Source organism: Triticum aestivum, chromosome 3B (genome assembly GCF_018294505.1).
Source record: "Triticum aestivum cultivar Chinese Spring chromosome 3B, IWGSC CS RefSeq v2.1, whole genome shotgun sequence".
Lineage (NCBI taxonomy): Eukaryota > Viridiplantae > Streptophyta > Magnoliopsida > Poales > Poaceae > Triticum > Triticum aestivum.
In genome coordinates, this window is record NC_057801.1 from 469,672,589 (window position 1) to 469,678,540 (window position 5,952).

Consider the following 5,952-nt stretch of genomic DNA (forward strand, 5'->3'; position numbering starts at 1 on the left):
GTGGAAAAATCTGGTGCGATGGCCGCTGCCGGAGCAGTCCACCCCCAATCTTGGTGTTCCTTGCAATGCACGGGCATCTACGCACGGGGAATTATGTCGAACGGGGCTAGTTGTAAGCAGGCTAGATCTACAGCCATGATGATAGTGACTGCAGACGGTGAGGCTGACTATGGTATGCCAAACAAGGCGCCTATACTCAGGTGTCATCTCCGGCGCAGGGTCTTGTCACTTCACTGTGAGGAGCAGCACGTAATAATTTGACCAACGGGTAGTACAGTGCTAGTACTCCTAGGAGTACTACATTGGTAGTACTACTACTAGTAATAGTAGCACCACCGTCTGGATTTACGAGTACTACCACGTCCATCTGGATTTTAGTATTTGACTAGCAATATCTAGTAATGCATGTCACAAAAAATGTACTACTCCCTCTGTAAATAAATACATGGTGTTTTATTCCTATCGGCGAGAGAACTTAATGTTTTCTTGCTAACTAGATTGAGTCTTAATAGGATTACATGCAATGAACTAAACACTGCATGTCATGTTTGGTAGTCTCAAGTCATTGAAAGCATGCACGGCCCACATCTCTCATTGGTTGATATGTCACGAAATAAGAAACAAGGAGTGAGTTAATGCACCGTGCCTAAGTGTTTTGGGATTATTTGGTTTTCGTAGTGTGACTTACACAACATTTTTGTTTACATGCATTAACATTTTATTAGTTAAATCAAAGGTCAAAACTTGGCGCAAAATGCAAAGGGGACCAATAAACCAGTAAACATCAAACTTCTCTCGTTTGGCCCCAACTAGAGGTCTGGTGAGATGACTATACTGCACCGGCACGGAGGGGGGCGCAGCTTCATTGACTTACGGCAACTGCCTTTGGGTGAATGACACGTGGGCCCAGGGGGTGGCTGGCCCACCTATCATACAGCCAAAGGCAGGTGCAGTAGAGGGCCGAGGAGTAGTACGAAATCCTACGCACCTACGCACGCTAACCAAGGGCAAGAGTGATCACTCGAATCTCAAGATCGGTTAACTAGTAGAGGCTAAGCTAGACCCATGGAGGGGATGAGCGCGAGCATCTGCCGGCTGTGCCAGATGGTCCACGACGCCGGCCTGCGGCCCGGCAACGAGGAACGTCTCCAGGTAGTATTGCTTGAGGCCGGCAGGGCGAGGGGCTGCTTGGACGACATCTTCGTCTCCTTGTTCGATGAGGTCCTCGTCGGTTTCCTCGACAAGTTCACCATTGTCAAGAAGCTCGCGGACGACTTTGACGTAAGCCTTCAGCCGACGCGCCCAGGCTCTGCGATGCCCGCCACCCTCAACGGCCACTATGGTGACAACCTCTTCGATGCACTGGTGGCCCTGCGACTGCCCGCCTTCGCACCAGAGAATGTCCACCTTGAGGTCGCGCTCGCTGCGCAGCGCCTGGTGCAGCAAGACACCATGGACATAATCACCCATGTCTACGCGCATGCAAGAGGAGGACGATAGGACGCTGGCCTTCTTGGACCGCAGGGCAACCTTGGACGCACTGTTCAGAAGCACGTTGAGCTTGCCGCCAATGCCACTGCTCCTCACAGGTCGGTTGGTGACCCGACGCACTAGGGCGTGAGGATGTCGTTGATGGATCCGTATGTATTTTTATCTTTCCGTCAAATCCATGTAGTAGTATATGATACTACAGTAATTATCTTACCTTTCGCATCAACTTCATAATTTTCGTACGTACTCCATGCATGAACGGCGCCAGAACCAAACTTCTCATTACTCTAGGCAAAATCATTATTTTCAATCTATCGATCGCGCCATGGAGCAGAACCAAATTTTACAAGTTACGAGTTCAAAAGGAAAAGCCTGTCGTGTTCGCGTCGCACCCCCACACGGTTGGTCTGGCACGCCGCTCAAGCGGGATGCGTGCGGTGTTGCATTTTCACTTACAAATGGGACCGTAGTTGAGCAAACCGACTATCGGCAAACCCCCACCTCGCCCACCGCGCGATGGCTGAGAAAACAGGAGGGAGAAGAGATGGCTGTAGCACGGACTCCAAGAAAATTGGTGTCGGATGGGACTCGTGTGGGTGGCGTGTGCCGTAGTGCTAGACGTGAATGCTAGTTATGGCCCATGCCACCCCACTATATCGAGCCTATATCGAGGTACAGTACGTAGAACAAATTTCCTGCAGTCCGTGCTCAGCACTCCTCTATCTCTCTTCTCAGCCAGCCAGCGGACGCGCGGAGCCCATCGTCTGTTTGCTCACATGTGGTCCCACATGTCAGTGAAAACGCAAGCGGACCCACTGAACCTGCACGTCTTTCACCTCGACGTGCTGGTGATGAAAAACAAATCCACGAAAGATCTTCGATGGCCGCTTTTGGAGTTACTCAAGAGTAGTAAGATTCTATTTATAGTTTAACCCAAGATGCACATCTCGTGGCTTCAACTACCACTCTATTTTATTTCATGACACGACCTGGATGTTGGATGTCCCACGTGTCAGCAAAAGGAGGAAGAACCCGACCAAATCTTCGGTTGTGCTCTCGGATTAGACTAGTTGTGCTAACTTAAAAATTTTATTGTGTACTCCCTCCGTTCCAAAATACTTGACTTCCATTTGTCCAAAAATGGATGTACCTATATACTAAAACATGTCTAGATACATATATATTTTGACAAATAGAAGGCATGTATTGTGCAACGGAGGGAGTAGAATGGATGCAAGTTTTTGTATTGGGAAGAAGAGTACATCCATATATTGATAGAGCGCTATTTAGTAGATGTTCTATCACTTTTAGCTAGCACAGAGGCTATAGATGAGATTAGTGCACTTGTTGATACTCCTACTTGGTATGCGTGTTGCTGCTTAGACGCAGAGAAAAACGTACCAGAGGGAGTACTAGAATAGAGGCTAGACATGAGACTAGATGCGAGGAAGCAATGTCTACTTCTTTATACTCGAAGAAGAAAGAAACACGCAAGATCGAGCCTCCGCAGATCAACAATGAATGCATCGAGAAGGCACTAATCCAACTTACAGGAGTAGTAAAATGTATTCTTGTGGTTCTTGTTTTCTTTGGTCTTGCTTTTCTAGTGAAAATTATCGTTGGAGTTCGTGCAAAACGGAGGTCCGTTTGGGGTCGTGCGTTGCAGTTGGCCTTACAAGTGGGACCGCAGTTAAGGAAACCGACTATCGGCAAACCCCCACCTTGCCCGCCGCGCGATGGCTGAGTTAGAGAAACGATGAGGTTGAAGAGATTGCTCTAGCACGGACTCCAAGAAATATGATGTCAGATGGAAGTCGTGCTGGTGGCGTGTGCCGTACTCCTGGACGTGAATGCTTGTTCTAGCCCATGCCACCCTACTACTCCTACTATTTAGTACTATATAGTACTACTAGTATCGAGGATTCGAGGTGCTGGTTACGTAGTACAGTATGCCTATAGTAAACACACCCGCACAATGCGCAAAGCATGTGAAGCTAGTACAAATAGTGTACTACTATTGTTGATTGGCCCCATCTGATAACCTGTTGCAATGCACGTACAATTATGTATTTGGAAAATATATTTTTTGCCTCGTCGCACCACTCACTCACAGAAGCAACTCGAAAGCCATTCATAAATTTAGTAAGTTTATCACAGGCATATCATTTTATTACATACAACAGGTCATCAACCCACATCAACAATGAGGATACATTATAAATACTAAAGTTTTCACCACACAACAAATAACAAGCAATGAAATGAACTTTAACTCAACCATTCCTCGGCGTTGGAAACGCTTGCTTTGAACCACAAGTGATTCTCTGGGACAGGCCATCCATTGTCGATCTGGAGACCAAGGCAGGGCTGATCATCCAGGCTGAAGCGGCCTACTATATCAGTACCAGGGTAGGGAACCACCCAAATGTCCGAGGTATAGACACAATTACTTCTCATAAATGGTAGTAACGTTGTGTCAACAGCAGTTGGATCGCCTTTCACCATCATTGGATAGTTTTGTCCAAGGAAGAGCGAGTTTTCTCCAAGACTATCAATTCTGTACCAGGGAGAAGGAGTTGGCGCTAGCACACTAGTATCCATCCTGAATACCATGCAACGGGTGTTGGAATAGGTCCGGAGAGTGCGACCATGAGAGACTACACCTGCTTCCTTAGCAGTAACATCATCAGTGGGGTGTATACACACGAGAAGAGGTGATCCATCGGAATTAGTTGCCAGGCGCCAAATAGTATATGGGCGCTGCTCGTCCTCATGCTCGTGATCATCACCATCATCATCTCCCCCTTGGTTATAAAAATCTTCAAGTATAGGTGGTGGAATGTTCACAGGACCTTGGAAACACAAGAAGAAGGTTAATTAGTAAGGCTGGCCATAGTGGGGGTAACATAAGTAGTATCATGCACTTGGGACTCGCAAACATGCTTATGTGGCAGGCAATTAAGGAAGAGAGAGATGGTTATAGTAACATAGGTAGATATCGTAACATAATAAATGTGATGCTACTATGTGTCATGCATGGCAATAAATGAGACCACCTATGATACTAATCTAAGATACTATGCACTATAGAGGTAGTAACATAAACTAGTAACATATGCATGTTACTAGTCTAAGTTACTCCCCACTATGACCAACCTTGCTAACCCGCATGCAAGTGGATGAAACAATTATAATTACGGTGGAAGACAAACGTACCGAAACAACGAGGATGCCATGCAAAAACAGTGCCACGAGTGGTGGCAGCAAACACAAGGCCCTCGTATTGAATTTCATCATAGTACTCATCCATGTACAGAAACTGATTTTTGAGCAATATCCATCCAGTCAAACCACTGACGACGGCAACAAGCTTGTCGAAGATAGCAACAACTTCATAGTTGTTGTAATTCCAAGAGCGGTTGGGGACTCGAGAGATTGCTATCTTCCGTAGAAGACAGTCACCATGATTGTATTTGAACGTGCGTACAATACCGGTGTGCTCAACCTCTAAGCAGTCTGCTGAGATTTTTGGAAGTGGAACCCAGTCACGAGTGTACACATTCACAAGTTCCCACTCGCAGTTGGACCCAATGTAAACAACCCAATCTCCATTTGCGCCTGCCCAAGCCTTGTCCTCAAGCGATGGCATCTTAACATCATACGTATCATTATCAAGCGGCATCAACTTGCACAGGGCAAGGCCTCCGTCGTGACGGCGCCAGTCATTAGGGTCACGGCAAAGAAGATAGGGGAGATCAAACCGCTCCTTGACTCTTGGGTTCCTTGTAATGATGTTATTAGTTGAGTCGAGAATGGGCTTGAACGAACCTGCCATGCTAGCCGAGGTGATGACGTCGCACCGATCAATGAGTTCCTCCACCACGTCATCTTTCAGATCGGGGCAAGAATAACGGGGTCATTTCCGTCCTGTTCCCTCCATGGAGAAGACGATCAAACAATGGCAGAAGAAAGGGTGAAGGGCTGAAGGAAAATGGAGGAGGGAGAGGAAGAGTGTGCGATAGCAGTTCCAAATCAAGAGGGAAAGGCGAAGAGTCGGTGGACGGTTGCCAGTTTGCCACGGTTCACGAAGGGGCGCCCCGGCCTACACGTCAGTTCGGAAATACTCCTACTACTCGTTGTCGTCTCACTGATATGTGGAACGGGACCACATGTCAACGAGACATGGTGTGTAATTTCTCGTGTAAAATGCGATCTGGCTGCATTGGCCCGAGGTGCCGCATTAGTTATCGGCCTTTATTTTTTTAATGGCGCGCCGTTCAGTTTTGAAGCACGACTAACTGGTACTATACGCAGAGAAAATATAAACTACTCTACCACTACTCCACCTCCAGTACTAGTAGTATAAAGAAGATATATAGGTTGGAGCTTCAGTGCTTTCTTGCCAAGGGCTGCCCACTTGCTTCTCACACTACCACCCTCTCTCCATATCTAAAAAAGACG